Source organism: Schistocerca gregaria, chromosome 1, assembly GCF_023897955.1.
Source record: "Schistocerca gregaria isolate iqSchGreg1 chromosome 1, iqSchGreg1.2, whole genome shotgun sequence".
Lineage (NCBI taxonomy): Eukaryota > Metazoa > Arthropoda > Insecta > Orthoptera > Acrididae > Schistocerca > Schistocerca gregaria.
In genome coordinates this window covers 936,107,672-936,124,550 of record NC_064920.1, presented here as the reverse complement: position 1 = coordinate 936,124,550, position 16,879 = coordinate 936,107,672, and positions in this window count along the sequence as shown.

The following is a 16,879-nucleotide window of genomic DNA, read 5'->3' as shown; positions in this document are numbered from 1 at the left end:
CAATTTTTAGTTTGTTGACAGACAGTGCAACAAGTGCAGGGGAAGAAAATTTTACAAGCTTTCCCAATTCGATGGAAGAGAGATGAAGATTTACATTTTCACTGTTACAAGCTTTGCGATTTTTCCTCCCCCATGGTATATTTTGAAAACTATGTCAGACTAAACTCTGTTGGCAGTCGATTTTGGGGAGAATACTTGGCGGCAGTCTATGTCTCTTCGTTGTTCGTGCCCTGTTTCATCTTGTCGCTCTTTTAGCTTTTTTGGATTAAGTGCCACGTCTAGTGTTTTCGTTGTCTTTGGACTGCACTGCTCACAATTTTCGAGTCTGTTTCGACTCGTGACTGATCAAACGTCGATGCTATGCAGAATACGTCCGTTTGTAAGTTTCCGAGACTTTAAAAGGCATTCCGATGCCTTCTGCACAGATACAGTTTTTATAAAACTGTATATTATCATGCTGGTGAGTCAGAAAATTTTAACATTGTACGCACATTGCTTTTTACATGATTTGATGAAAGTGATTGTTAATCAACCCAACTTAAACCTGGAGAGTATTGTCTGAGAGCTAATAAATTAGTGTTTTTAAGATAACATTTCCTCACTCCATCATTTCCTCCCACAACTTTCTGAAGAGGTGACACTTTCCATTAAAAATAACTATCATCAGACGATTCCAGCCCATTGAACTGCAGTCTCACTATGACGGCGTTTCCACTATAATTGAGGTGTCCTTACAAGAAACATATTCTTTTATTTCAATCTATGAAGTTAGTCGGATTGTTTTTAATAATATGTACTGAATTAAAGTTTTATTTCGTGGATAGTTAATCCTCAGCTGCATTAGCACTTTGTAGCAAGAAAAATTCTCAATATAACAGTTGTACGATTGTGTTGGTTTCTATGTGAACGATGAATCGCTTGTTTGGTCATTTATGTGTTGATTTCGATAGTGTGGTCAGCAGTTTTCACAGACGACTGCTGAACCCTTGCCCACTCGCATACTGCAATGTACGTATGATCAGAGCAAACATTTCAAGTTATTACGATGCTAAGCCCGTTTGACGAAATTTGCGATTCCATTCAATTCTCAGCTGTGTTTATCCAAAATTGCAACCCTGAAGTTGAAAAGAAGGGCCTATAAGATCGATGTATTGAATGAGCAAGCTGTCCATAATGTTTACCCTGATAACAAAACAATGTAATTCTTTATTGGGCACAGTAAAGGAAACATGTGTAATAACACGTATTTCTCTGTTCCTACTGTTTGGAACCTTACATAAACATTTAATACGGGTTACACAATTCAACATTTAAATCACTTCAATATGAGCACCAGTGGTAAGACGCAAAATATCTAGCCAGTATTCAAACTCTTGCTACAGGTTCTGCAACATGTCTGGTGTGACTGATGCGCTGTTGCAATGTCACAGTCTCAGGAACTGCTGTTTTGCACACAACATTTTTTACATAATCTCAAAGAAAGAAATCTAAGGGGGTTATGTCATGTGATGTAAGAGGACATAGCATTGAGCGCTCTCTGCCAATCCACCTGTTGAGGTAAGGTTTCATTAAGAAAATCGCGGATTTCTAGAGTCCAATGACGGTGACCTACGTCTTGCTGAAGGATGATAGTGCCTTGCATATCGGTTAGCTGGGGGACCGCATAATTCACCAACATCTCTAGGGAAACATATGCTTTCAATGAAGAAAACCGGGCCAGCACTCAGTCACACATTAACTCCCTCCACACATTAACCTATGGACTGTACCGAATGTGTTCCAGTACGACGTAAAGATTTTGTGATCCCCAGATGCGGACACAATGGCAGTCAACTGAGCCAGAAACGTGCAAAGCAGTGTCATTGGGAAAACATACACACTTCAAAAAATCGCTTTCCTCACGCAAACAGATCGGCGGGTCTACTGCATTTTGTTCATGTCTTAGGCTATAACCTGGTTTTAATGCTTGAAGAAATTGGATCGAGTATGCATGCAATTTAAGACGTTTGCGAACAACTTTATACACTGTGCTATTTGGCTCTTGAAGCTCCCGCAAAAGTCTCTAATTGGTATCTGTGGTGAACTCGTGGATGGGGTTTGAACTGCCTGCACAGTCTCCTTCGAAACAGACCGTCTCCCGCTGTTAGGAAGTTTGTGAACAGACCCTGTTGTTAAAAAAAGTTTCCATCCATGTCCCGATTAACTTGACACAAGATGCTCTCTTTCCATAATGGGACACAAACTTCCGTTGCACTATAGTGGGTATTTTGGTATCTGCTAGCCACACAACATAATGAGCTTTCCTCGGGAGGGGGGGGGGGGGGGAGGAAGCCATTTCTACGATATAGCTCACAAAACGCTCCTTCTTTCAAAAGTGTTGAATGAAACACAGCTGTACAGGAACTTCATGGTTTCTCTAATAGACCTGTAAGAAAAAGGAAGCGTTGCCATCAAAAACATAATTAATATGTAAACTCGAAATCAGGGTAAAAATTTACGAATTTATTTAAAATTTTCTCTTTTCCAATTTTTCTTGTAATGCAGTGGAACACTGTTTTTATCTTTGAGTTTAGAGAAGTTAATTATCCTGTAAGTTCCATTTGTTTCATACGACGATAATTGTCATGTACTGCACTTTAACATATCTAGGTTTCGAATTTTCTCACAACATTCACTATCTATTAAACTAAGAAATGTTATAATTAAGCAAAAGAAATTTCTCCTTTATAAAAATCTGTCACATGAAAGGAAATACGAAAGCTTTAATATTTTGGCAGCGTGACATTTATGTAAATTTTACGAAAACCTGGTTTCAAAATTATGTGTTGTAATATATGATTACTCCAACTTTATAAATTTTGCTAACTTCAGGAAATGTGTTTCCTTTATAACTGTTCACTCATGTGCGTAAAAAAATAGATACAAAATTAATTTGACCAACTACTGGTTCTGGGGTAAACTAGAAGTTCAAGGCAAAATAATGTATCGTTTGTCATACGCCCCAATGGTAGTCTTTGTTTCGAGCCCGAGTAGAATAATCTTTGTCTAGACCTAGTAAGTAACCTGGTCTTGGTACTGTCAAAAGAGTTTGCATCATTTACGACCTTTATATTTGAATCAGTGGTTTGCAATCGAAAATGGACGTAAAATGTTTGATGAAACAGTTAGCTGTGGGCACTGAAGATTATGAACTCCACGAAATGTTGCAAGAAGACTCTGTTTAGCAATGTTGACAAAGTAAATACATTACTTCCATTGTTTGTCACTTGTAGATGGGAAATATAACATCCTGAATGTGGGAATAAGTATTTCCACTTGCGTTCAACAACCTGGACGTTTACACCATCCCCTAGACAGCAAGAAGATGTTATGAGGCTGAATTATATCGTCATAACAGGATGATTGTTAAAAGTATGTGCCGTTTGCAATGACAATTTTAGCACCGTTTTTCTAGACTGTTGCGTCCTGTTATGTACAATATGCATTTACATAGCTATCTGAATACCTGAAAACTACTGTTCTCTATTACCCAACTACGTAATGATGACTTTTGAATAGGACATAGAGAACGGTAGTGTGAGATTGTACAAAAGTTTTCGTTACTTTTCATTTAAAAGAAGTATCAGGTGACATAGATTTCCGAAGATATGGTCACTTCACAAGATTTTTATATCATTAATTATTATTTAAAGCAAAGTTGTCAAAATGGATATGGTTTAAGGGCAAGTACTTCAGTAGTGCTAGCTCGACGCTCATCCACCTCCCATTCCTCACCCAAAAAGACAGAGAAAAAGAGAGAGAGAGAGAGAGAGAGAAAACCCAAGGGAAAAGTTGTGAATAAACTATTTGTGTGATAGCAGACTCGCTCATCAGTTTCATGCCTTATACTGACAAAATGACGACGACTATTATATAAAGTCAGATGCGAATGTTTTTAGGTATTCTTTTCACAAGAAGCTGACGCCTCTGCAGTTTTCAGTTCGGCCTCAATGTGATTGGGTAAGAGGCCACTCATACCGTGGTGTAACGGCATCAGGTTGTCATGTCAAATGTACGGTCGCTAGGGAGCAACTTGTACAGCAGCCTGCCCTATCCCCAGGGCGGTGAGCGAGACCGCAGGTGCGAGGTCCCGAGCGCGCAGTCAGGGCGGAAGGCGCACGCGCTCGCCGGAGTAATGGCGCGCAGATTAGTTGCGGCTTGCGTCTCTGGGGAGCGCCGCTGCCGCCTCCCGCGCTAAGTAACGTAGAGACAAATGACGCTTGCCTGCTCTAGTAGTAGTCACTTAAGGGCGCTGCAGCTTCCCGGAATTTTACAGTCTGTGAAGTAAATAAAAAGTAAAAGGAGTAGTAAGAACTGTGGAATACGGGGCACAAGAAACTTAAAACAATAAGTAGTCACCAGAAGGCATTCCTGACATTATAAAGCACCCAATGTACAAACCAGCCGCACCTAATTTCTATCAGTCTCTCCAAATCTTTGAATGCCATGCATCCTACCATCCATTTACCTTCCCCCGAAGCGGTCCTGTACCATCCCATCAAATTTCCACCGCTCGACACTAACTGTGAACACCTTCGAACACCCGCACCGTAAGCAAACTCGACGCCAATAATGAAACTGTCTCCCCTCTATCAGTCCTCTACATTTATGCCCACACTCTCCTAAAATACTAAACACTCAACTTCTTCCCTCCAACGACAAACTAGTTTTCCCCAGAACAGGTCCTTGAACTTTTAATGAAAGTGCGGCGCTTTATTTTTAAGATCACCTTGACTACATTGTGTTTCAAATGTATTCTAATAATTTTACTATTTTGTTTTCCTACTTCAGTTTTACAAAACGAATATAATCACGTTTCCGTTATATGGAATGTTCAGTAAGTTCATCTCTTAAAAATCATAGAATTATTTGTAAATATTTGCTTTTTCATTTATTATTTTTCATTAAAAGAAGATTTTTTATAAACTATTTACTAGCCATGATCGCATGTGCGAAATTTGTAACTATAGAGGGATAGTCTGCGCCTGTCATTTTCCTCTGCAGTTTGACGTCTGTCACTTTACTCTGCAGTATTGCAACATCGGCTGCTGCTACCGTTCCCTCATAGGTGACACATATAAACACACACAGACACATAAACGACGCGCAATTCCACGAATACTGCTCACGTGTAACGCGAAGAAATTTTGAAATAGCCTCCACGTGGCACATCGCAAATTCGAAATGGTCTGTCGACAGCTCGTTTTAAGTGATCTCTGACTGAACTGCGGCTGACGACGTGTTTTGTAAGCCTGAATTTAAACTTATCCCCTAACCTAGCAACAATCTCGTGATGTGCGATGCATCCGAGAAAATGATGGTCACCAATCTGCGGCAAAAGCAAAATCTTGATCGCTTTGTTTTTGTTGATCAAAGCTAACCTCTGTGAGCAAACTGAAGACATAGAAAATTCCGTTTCAACGCTAAAAGCAAACTGTAATTTCTCGACATCGTTGGTTACTTGGAAGTGTCCTCACACCAGCTACATGAGCTGCCGCATTACGAACAGATGAGAACTCCTCGTTGGCATTGGTTACAGATAATAAGCGACTCAGCCAGTTCTATACGAAAAATGATAGAAGGAAATATAACAGCCAATAAAGCGAATACCGTTATGAAAAGGACGCGACAACGAATTAGAAATAAAAAAAAATTAAACCGATTAACGGAGTAAAAATAATAATCTACCTTATAATACTATTTGTTTATGATTCATCTAACTTTTTATAATTTTTTTGCTTCTTGCACATTGTTACTATTTTTCTGTATGTGTAAAGTAAAGTGTGCTATACTGGAAGTTGATGTTCTTTGCATCGTATGTTAGTAATCTATGTAAAATAATATGTAAATTGTTTATTACGTTAAATATTAGATTTTTTGGTAATTTACTTTTGTACAGCGTCAACCATTAATTAAAACTGTGTTTTATTATTGAACGTTAAAGAAACTGGTTCAGTTTGTCATTTCATCCTAATCATATACCTATATAGTGTCCCTTCCTCGTGTTTGATTAATCCGAATAATCTGTTTTACAGACGTATGAAGTGGCAAATTAATATAAAGAGGCACTACTTAAACCGTTTTTGTTTAAAAGTTGTCTTAGTTGCTTCATTAAAAAGTGTAATGAAAATTTTTGTTAGAGTAATACCAGATCCGTGCTTTAGTACATTACAGAGAAATAAAGTCGAAATATTCTAGTTTAAAAGTTTTATTAAGTATTGCAAAGTTTTATACTTCAAATGGTTCAAATGGCCCTGAGCACTATGCGACTTACCTTCTGAGGTCATCAGTCGCCTAGAACTTAGAACTAATTAAACCTAACTAACCTAAGGACATCACATACATCCATGCGCGAGGCACCATTCGAACCTGCGACCGTAGCGTTCGCTCGGCTCCAGAGTGTAGCGCCTAGAACCGCACGGCAACTCTGGCCCGCAAAAAGTGTTACAGTAAAAGTTTCATTACGTAAAATTCAGTCAAAGAGAAGCAAAGTTACTAGAACTTCTTAAATGACTATACAGAGGTAGTTCAAAGATTAATAGCTTTTGAAAGTAAATTCCAGTAAGAGAACTTTTTTAAGTAAAATGATCAGTGTAAGAAATGTTTCCTTTAATATCTAAGTATTTTAGTATTTAAGTTTGCTGATTATGAAAAATGCTTTTCTGACGGTCCCGGCCAAATGTTTTTAGCTTCCTTGAATTTATCTTTCGGGTTTTTTCTCTTTCAAAAACGTAATGTATTACGTGTGTAGTAGTCAAACAATTCCAGTGTCCGCACCAACATTGTTTACGCGGAGTAATATTTATTTGAAGAAGTAACTTAAATAGTAGCAATAAAAGAGGAAAAATTCACACTTCTGCTTTTACAATACTTCACTGTTTCATTGCCTAGATAGGCTGTCGACACTTAGTACATATATTACACCACTAAATAAACTTGGAACTGAGTTGTCCTAGCTGTAATATAATACTATTCACACTGTGTTTCCCTCTAACCGCTGGGTAAGATCTTAGGAAAAGAATAGAATAGTTCGATTTACCTATCCATTAGACGCAACACATGGTCAAATCCTGTATAAAGGCTAACTCTATTGATAAGCTTTTCCTATTAAGAGGACTATCCTCACATAATGCACTTTATTTAGAAACTAAACTAAATTTAGTAAGAGGGTCATACTTGGCAACATAGAGAGAGGGTTTTCTGTTATTTAGGTAAAATCATATTAAATTACGATAATAGAGGTATGGTTATAAACTCTGTTGATTAGATTTAGAATTGAAAAAATAAAACCTACCATTATCTACGAGTTATGTTTATAAGCTAACCAGTGTGCAACACCACAAAACGGTGTTACTTAGTTATATGCATGACGGTGCTGCTCCAGTTTCAACGATGAATTGCAGCAATAAGAAAACAGCTTCTCGCAATGAAGTGGGAAGCTTACCTAATCCAAGCCATTCTCTGTAATTATGCTAACGGTATATGTGACGCTGAATCCCGTCTTTTGCGGAGATATCCAGTAGCGTTTGGTTAGCGCTCGTACGATATTTGTGTATTTCCTTAGCACCGTTGTTTTTAGTGTCGTTAACAAGTGTCATGAAGTACGAAATAAAAGTGAGGGACAGACCCATGATTTGGGATGCAAACACATCAAGAAAGAACGCTGGCCAAGCAATCGCAAGTGAACTAATCTATTGAATGTGCCTGGCAACGGCGAACGGTCCGGGTGGGACGTGAGCTCCAACATGTAAAATCTCAACTATCAAGTAATTTTGATCGGACATTTGTTTTGACATTTACCGGTCATCCTGAGGGCAGAGTATGCACAGCAGTGTCTAACACAAGAAGACACATTGCAGTTAGCTGTTAACACCGCAAGCGAACACGAGTATCGGCGTTCAACCCATCCTTGTAATTGAAGTAAATTGTAAGTACAGACAAGCACTGTAGTCGTGACATATACAGTGTGACCAAAAACTCCGTTTGTGCGTTAGAGGAGCTCAACGACGAGTTTGCCAGGGCAGTTACGGAACTAGTTGAAACGAATATTGTTAAAACGGAGAAAATGCTAGAAAAGAGAGAAACACTGTTACAGATAAAATCGTATTCACCCTTATCTAATCTCATCCATGATCGGCTGCACAATAACACAAGCTCATATCATGAAAGACAGCGTTAAAAGTTTCCAGATGTTCTAAAACTGGAAACTAAAGCTGTAAGTAGGCTATTTAGGTTTTTACGTTGGTAACGCCACGTAGTGCTCTGTATGAAAATCCCTGACTGGGCTGTGTGCAGTCTGTGGCCGGTTGGACTCACTGTTGGAATATTCGTTTGTGTAGCTTGGGGTGGTTGGATGTGAACAGCGCGTAGCGTTGGGCGGTTGGAGGTGAGCCGCCAGCAGTGGTGGATGTGAGAAGAGAGTTGCAGGAATTTTGAGAACGGACGATCTGGACATGTGTCCATCAAATTATGACTTTTGAACACTACTTAGGTGAATAAATTGTTTGTCCTCTATCAAAATCTTTCATCTGCTAACTAGGCCTATCAGTAGTTAATGCCTTCACTAGTTAGAATCTCGCGGGACTGCTACGGTCGCAGGTTCGGGCATGGATGTGTGATGTCCTTAGGTTAGTTAGGTTTAAGTAATTCTAAGTTCTAGGCGACTGATGACCTAAGATGCTAAGTCCCTTAGTGCTCAGAGCCATTTGAACCATTTGGAGTTAGAATCTTTTATTTAGCTGACAGTTTTGGCACTCGCTATATTGCAGTAGTTCGAGTAACAAAGATTTTTGTGCGGTAAGTGATTCATGAAAGGTGTAAGTTAGTTTCGGTCAGGACTATTCTTTTGTAGGGGTTATTGAAAGTCAAATTGCGTTGCTCTAAAATATTGTGTGTCAGTTTAGTGATGATCAGAATAAGTACAGAGCAAACTTTCTGAGTACGTTGAGTTTTACTCAGCTGTTTCTGTATCAAATAACGTAAGAGTTTTGCCAGCACTGTCATTCTTGATTTTCAAAGGATAAGGTTTATATTTCTTTCATTCAAAGTGGAAGTTTCAAAGCTATGTAAGACAAAAAGGAAAATAAAATAGATCCACAGCAGTATGTGACTGGCTGGTCCCTCATGAAAAGTCACGGCAAAGCAGGCCACACTCATAACAGATGTAAAACGTGGTCCTCAAACGTATGGACCCAATTGGACAGTTAAAGAAATTTTATCAATTGTGCCACATTCGTCTGATTATTTTCAGCTAAAATACAAGGCAACTCTGTCGGGAAATGAGCCCCTCCCCCCTATGAACCGAAAATGAAACACAGTCTGTGAATGTGTCGCTCTGTGATCTGTACGACACAAACACTACACATTGGAGGGTCCTCCGACCAGAGAAGTCATGCGTCGTAGGGCTGAGTCAAATGTGAAGACGGTTAAGGAGACCATCATTCGGCCTGCATTGCTTTAAGGAAGTACGCCAAGAACGTGTCGCGGACTTTGCTAGGTGCAGCTTAGTATCTGTCACTTCCAGCCACTCGTCTTGCCATCGGCAAATGACTCTGTCCCTCATCAGCGAGGTGATGGAACACTGAACTAACTGAGGATCGCGACACGCCCCCTTGCTTGCTACATCCACCTTTTCGCTCGCCGCAATTCCCATGTGCATTGGAACCCAGCAGAAAGACATCTCCTTCTTCGCCTTTGTAGTTGGAAGGGTGCGACCTGGGTATTCTTGACCCACTTTATCTTCTGGGTGCCAGCGTTGTGGAGAGTGAAGGGCACGCAAGGAATCGGAACAGGCGAGGAATCTCGTACACGTAACATACCTTATCGGTTCCAGTGCCCTCAAGATGGCGAATGATTCCTCGTCGAGGACAGTAGAGTGCCGAGGCAGTCGGATCTTGAGAACACGATCAGGGTGAACACCAGAGCAACCAATGGAATCCCTCTCTCTTGACCCATCCGTAAAAACGGATACAGAGTTGTGATGCTCAGCTAAAGTGTCATAAAACGATGTATTTAAAAACATACGCAGGAGTGCAAACGGTCCTGTACTACACTAAATGTACTCAGGATGTCGCTCCGCCCATATTATTACACGTGTGAATGACAAATTTGCGATCAGCGTTTGGTGAATATCGCGTGATGAGCCGCAACTTCTCTCATGCTAAGCCTCTCAGGTTCCCAGATCTCAGTCCGCGTGATTATTGGTTCGCAAGTCTAACGCGATCGTAGGACCTCACTACAGAGGCTAAAAGACAACACCCGACGGCAGTCTCTTACCGTTTGTCACCATACTTACTGATATGCTGTACAATGCTGTTCACAACACTGTATTTCGTCTACAGATATTGTTGATAATCACGGCTGACATACGTAAGATTCGTTGTAAAGAACGTCGTCTTTGTTAAGTGATATGCTAATGATTACTTTTGTATCATTTGAAGCGCCGACTATTGCTCATTTTGTGCACTGTTTTTTGTTTTAATAAAGCCTTATATCATTTGAAGTTCCTGTGTCAATTAATAGCTCTCTAGCGACACTATTCCTAGAAGTATTAAATATTACAAAATTAATGGACTTTTGAGTCATCTTGTACAATGACTGTGCTGTCTGGTGAGAGCGACAGTCAACGTTTCCATGAGGTAGTATTGGACTCGCAGAGATCAACACCACAGCCTGCTACTGTCGCAAAAGGGTGGACTCGGTTGTCTTCCCAGGTCATCACCATCATTCTGAGGAAAACTGGCGAGGCGCGAACTGGGAGAGTGCTTCTTGACACAAAAACATCTCTACTTCCGCCCTTCTAGCTGTCGTCTCTTGTAAAATGTCCCACTCTCACTATGGTCAGTGTCGTTCTACGTTTCTTCAACATAAAAATCACGAAAATGTTCTTGAAACATACTATAGGTCAAGCACCATTTCTTATTATTCGTAACGATCGGATGTAAAATGAACCGCTCTTCCACTTAAAGGGTCAAGGCTACCTGCATTACGAAGTTCTTATTATTCACACGAGGTTGTTACTTTAGCGATATGAATCACTTGTAATAAGGACACGGCTTTCTTAATACGTCCTCCGAAAAATACTTTCATCTATACTACTAATTAATATTTGTCCCTCATTATATTTCCTCCTTTACATTAATTTCGAACTATCAGTTTAATAAGTCACAGCTGCAGAATACTAACATGAGTTCTTTACAGACAAATGGAAAAACTAGTAGAAGCCGACCTCGGGGAAGATCAGTTTGGATTCCGTAGAAATGTTGGAACACGTGAGGCAATACTGACCGTACGACTTATCTTAGAAGCTAAATTAAGGAAGGGCAAACCTACGTTTGTAGCATTTGTAGACTTAGAGAAAGCTTTTGACAATGTTGACTGGAATACTCTCTTTCAAATTCTGAAGGTGGCAGGGGTAAAATACAGGGAGCGAAAGGCTATTAACAATTTGTACAGAAACCAGATGGCAGTTATAAGAGTCGAGGGACATGAAAGGGAAGCAGTGGTTGGGAAAGGAGTCAGACAGGGCTGTAGTCTTTCCCCGATGTTATTCAACCTGTATATTGAGCAAGTAGTGAAGGAAACAAAAGAAAAATTTGGAGTAGGCATTAAAGTTCAGGGACAATAAATAAAATCTTCTAGGTCTGCAGATGACATCGTAATTCTGTCAGAGACAGCAAAGGACTGGGAAGAACAGTTGAACGCAATGGATAGTGTCTCGAAAGGAGGATATAAGATGACCATCAACAAAAGCAAAACGAGGATAATGGAATGTAGTCGAATTAAGTCGGATGATGCTGAAGGAATTAGATTAGGAAGTGAGACACTTAAAGTAGTAAAGGAGCTTTTCTATTTGGGGAGCAAAATAATTGATGATGGTCGAAGTAGAGAGGATATAAAATGTAGACTGGCAATGGCAAGGAAAGCGTTTCTGAAGAAGAGAAGTTTGTTAACATCGAGTATAGATTTAAGTGTCAGGAAGTCATTTCTGAAAGTATTTGTATGGAGTGTAGCCATGTATGGAAGTGAGTCATGGACAATAAATAGTTTGGACAAGAAGAGAATAGAAGCTTTCGAAATGTGGTGCTACAGAAGAATGCTGAAGATTAGATGGGTAGATCACATAACTAATGAGGAAGTATTGAATCGGATTGGGGAGAAGAGAAGTTTGTGGCACAACTTGACCAGAAGAAGGGATCGGTTGGTAGGACATGTTCTGAGGCATCAAGGGATCACCAATTTAGTATTGGAGGGCAGCGTGGAGGGGTAAAAATCGTAGAGGGAGACCAACAGATGACTACACTAAGCAGATTCAGAAGGATGTAGGTACTGGGAGATGAAGAAGCTTGCACAGGATAGAGTAGCATGGAGAGCTGCATCAAACCAGTTTCAGGACTGAAGACCACAACAACAACAACAATAATTTATCATTTCATATTCATTGCTATTCCATGTAATGTCGCTAGTTGAAACCCCGGTTCCCTCAGCTCTACTGCAACCACTCACTGACGAAATCAAAACACTTGTAGGCTCAAACAAAGAATCTCGCATTATCAACGATATAAAGCCCACTCACATTTTCCAGTTTACCAAATAAAATTGTCTCTGTATACATTGTACAGTTTGTACAGGTAGACTGCATTATGGTGTTATCACGTTGACAACACAAAACACAGACATTTAAAGTCTACACCCAAGACCATGCAAGAGAGTACGATTTAACGCAGCATGAAACGAGAACTACTATTAAGTTTGTTTCTTGTCACATGAGTGACGTTACTTACGTAGAAACTCAGTAAATATCCAAGCTAGATTACCAGTTTTGTCATACGAAACCCAGTGACGTCAGGAAGTTACCATACTGCCCATTAAAATTGCTACAAAAAGAAGAAATGCAGATGATGAACGGGTATTCATTGTAGAAATATATTATACTACAACGGACATGTGATTATCTTTTCACACAATTTGAGTGAAGAGATCCTGAGAAATCAGTAGTCTGAACAACTACCTCTGGCCGTAATAACGGCCTTTATACGCCTGGGCATTGAGTCAAACAGAGCTTAGATGGCGTGTACAGGTACAGCTGCCCATGCAGCTTCAACACGATACCACACTTCATCAAGACTAGTGACTGGTGTATTGTGACGAGCCAGTTGCTCGGCCACCATTGACCACATGTTTTCAATTGGTGATATATCTGGAGAATGTGCTGACCAGGGCAGCACTCGAACATTTTCTGTATCCAGTAAGGCCCGTACAGGCCTGCAACATGCGGTCATGCATTATACTGCTGAAATGTAGGGTTTCGCAGGGATCGAATGAATGGTAGAGCCACGGGTCATAACACATATGAAATATAACGTCCACTGTTCAGAGTGCCGTCAATGCGAACAAGAGGTGACCGAGACATGTAACCAATGGCAACCCATACCATCACGCCCGGTGATACGCCAGTATGGCGATGACGAATAAACGCTTCCAATGTGCGTTCACCGCGATGTCGCCAAACACGGATGCAACCATCATGATGGTGTAAACAGAACCTGGATTCATTCGAAAAAATGACGTTTTGCCATTCGTGCACCCAGCTTCGTCGTTGAGTACACCATCGCAGGCGCTCCTGTCTGTGATGCAGCGTCAAGGGTAACCGGAGCCATGGTCTCCGAGCTGATAGTCCATGCTGCTGCAAACGTCGTCTAACTTTTCGTGAGGGTGGTTGTTGTCTTGCAAGCCTGTCATCTCGACTGCTAGTGATACGAGGCCGTTGGGGTCCAACATGGCGTTCCGTATTACTCTCCTGAAGCCACCGATTACATATTCTGCTAACAGTCATTGGATCTCAACCAGCTCGAACAGCAATGCCGCGATACGATAAACCGCTATCGCGATAGGCTATAATCAAAGTCGGAAACGTCATGGTACGGCTTTCTCCTCCTTACACGAGGCATCACAACAACGTTTCACCAGGCAACGCCGGTCAACTGCTGTTTGTGTATGAGAAATCAGTTGGAAACCTTCCTCATGTCAGCACGTTGTAGTTGTCACCACCGGTGCCAAGCTTGTGTAAACGCTCTGAAAAGCTGATCATTTGCATATCACAGTATCTTCTTCCTGTCGGATAAATGTCACGTCTGTAGCACGTCATCTTCGTGGTGTAGCGATTTTAATGGCCATTAGTGTATTTACCCTGGCAATGAGTAGATGTAGTTTGCTGTGATACCACCACCCCCTGGTACACGTTGAAGAAATCCTTGCCCTCAAAATTCATCACGTGCTGTTGGTATCTTGCATGATTTTTATTCATAATACTAGTCAGCCACTGACAATGAGTTACTCTTTGTGGAAACTCACATGTACAGCTTACACCTATAAATCTGAAATATATGTTATCTGTTGAATCTCTACTGCCTACTATCTTCAGCTGGAGGGCAAAGAGACGCTCCCGGAGTTGCAGGTAAAACATAAAATTAAATCTCGGATCTGAAGGTTTGGTTATTACCTTAAATGTAGAACGTCGCATCATCAACTACTCTGGATAGCCATTTAACGAATGAACCACATTGCAAATACGAAGAGGGCAAATTCAATGGCGGTCCCTTTCCGGTAGCTGCAGTTCGTCCCTTTGAGGTCAGACGGCCAGAACTCTCGGCCAACTTCCAGGTATCCACTGAACGCGGTGGAGCACAGGGTAATTCGGGGCACTTCAATTATGCTGAAGGCGTCATCCGACGCGGGCCGAAGCAGTGCAGTGAGGTGACGGCGTATCGATTTCGCGCTTCCCGGCGCTTCCCGGCCCTCTGACTCCACACCTGCGTGCCCCATGAATATTTTTGCATCACTCCTGGAGGAGGCTCCCGGCACCTCGGCGGAAATCGGTGCGCATGAAGATCAGGCCAGGGGAGGTTGAGAGCTCGCCCCGGTGCTCGTTCTACAGACCTCTGCGAGCTGCAAGTGAATTACTCCTGGTCCGCTGAGTGGAATGTTTTATATTATTTCACTCTTGTAACAAATAAGGTACCCAGAAATAACTATCCTACTTAAGTTAACTGGTGTTTAACACACACTAATTTGTTGCCAGGACACAATTGTTAAGAGCAAATCCCTTGTAGTGTTGTCTGAACTGAGGTGACAGAAGACGTGGGATACCTATTAATACGTCACAGACTTCTTTTGCTGGCCTAGTGCACCACTATGGATTCAACAAGGCGTTGGAAGTCCCGTGCAGAGAGCCATGCTGCCTATATAGCTGTCAATAGTTAAAAAGTGTTGCCGGAGCAGGATTGCATGCTCGAAACGACCTCTCAGTTATTTCCCATATATGTTCCATGGGGTTCACGCCGGGCGATCTGGGTGCCCACACAATTCGCTCAAAATGTTCGTCAAACCAATTGCAAACAATAATTGTGCCTCAGTGACACCACGCTTTGTCATCCATAAAAATTACATCGTTGTTCGGGAACATGACGTCCATGAATGGCTGAAAATGTTCCCTACTCAGCCGAATAGACAAACCACCCACTCCGTTCTATGCAAAAACTGTCCACGTCTTTATGGAGTCACCACCAGATTGCACAGTACCTCTTTGACAACTGTGACAACTTGGGTCCATGGCCCCCTACCATCGACTCTTAGAACTTAAATTTTGGCTCATCTGACCAGGCGACGATTTTTGAGTCGTCTACGGTCCAACTGATATAATCACGAGCTACGGAGAGGTGCTGCTGGCGATGTCACGCTGTTAGCAAAGGTATTCGCGTCGGTCATCCACTTCTATAGGCCGTTACACAAAACTTCACCGCACTATCCTAAACGGGTACCAACTTCGTACGTCCCTCATGATTTTTAATGTTATTTCACGCAGTCTTGATTGTCTGTTAGCACTGACAACTCTACACAAACACCGGTTCTCACGGTCGTTAAGTGAATCTGCATTGTCTGTTGTCACAAGTAACGCATGAAATTTGGTATTCTCGCTACAGTCTTCACATGGTGCAACGCGGAAACTTGAATTCCGTAACAAGTTTCGAAATGTAGTGTCTCAAGCGTCTAGCTCCAATTAACATCCCGCGTTCAGAGTCTGTTAACTCCAGCGGTGGGGCAATAGTCACATCGCAAACCTTTTCACATGAATCACATGAGTAAAAATGACAGCTCCGTCAATGAAATGCCCTGTTGTACCTCGTGTAAGGTGTTGCTACCACCATCTGTATACTTGCCTATCGCTATCCCATGACGTTTGTCAGCTCACTGTATTGGAAATGTGCTTCATGACGAAACACTGTAATAAATGTCTTACTGAAAGAAGAAAATATGTACCGAATAGATAGGGATGGAGGGGACCATGGAAGGAACGGAAACAGGCGAAGGATCAGTCCGCGTGTTTCGCATGTCTCCATAAACTATGGGAGTTAATAACTACCTAACGAACTATTAGAAAATGAGTCAGAAACTTTTTAAAATTTGCAAACACTAATAATAATAACTGGCTGAACACTAGAGAATGCAACAGATCTACTAAAGAGCCTGCCTACACTACGTTTGTCCATCGTCTTTTGGAGTGTTGCTGCGGGATATGGGATCCTTACCAAACAGAATTAACGGAGTACATCAAGAAAATTTCGAAGAAGAGCAGCACATTTCGTATAATCGAGAAATAGGGGAGAGAGTGTCTCTGATATGATACAGGATTTGGAATGGACATCATTAAAACAAAGTCTTTTTTTTATTGCGGCGGAATCTTCTAACGCGAATTCAGTTATCAACTTTTTCTCCTGGAGGCGAAAATGTTTTTGACGACGGCCTATATATGGAGAAACGATCCTTATAATAAAATAAGAGA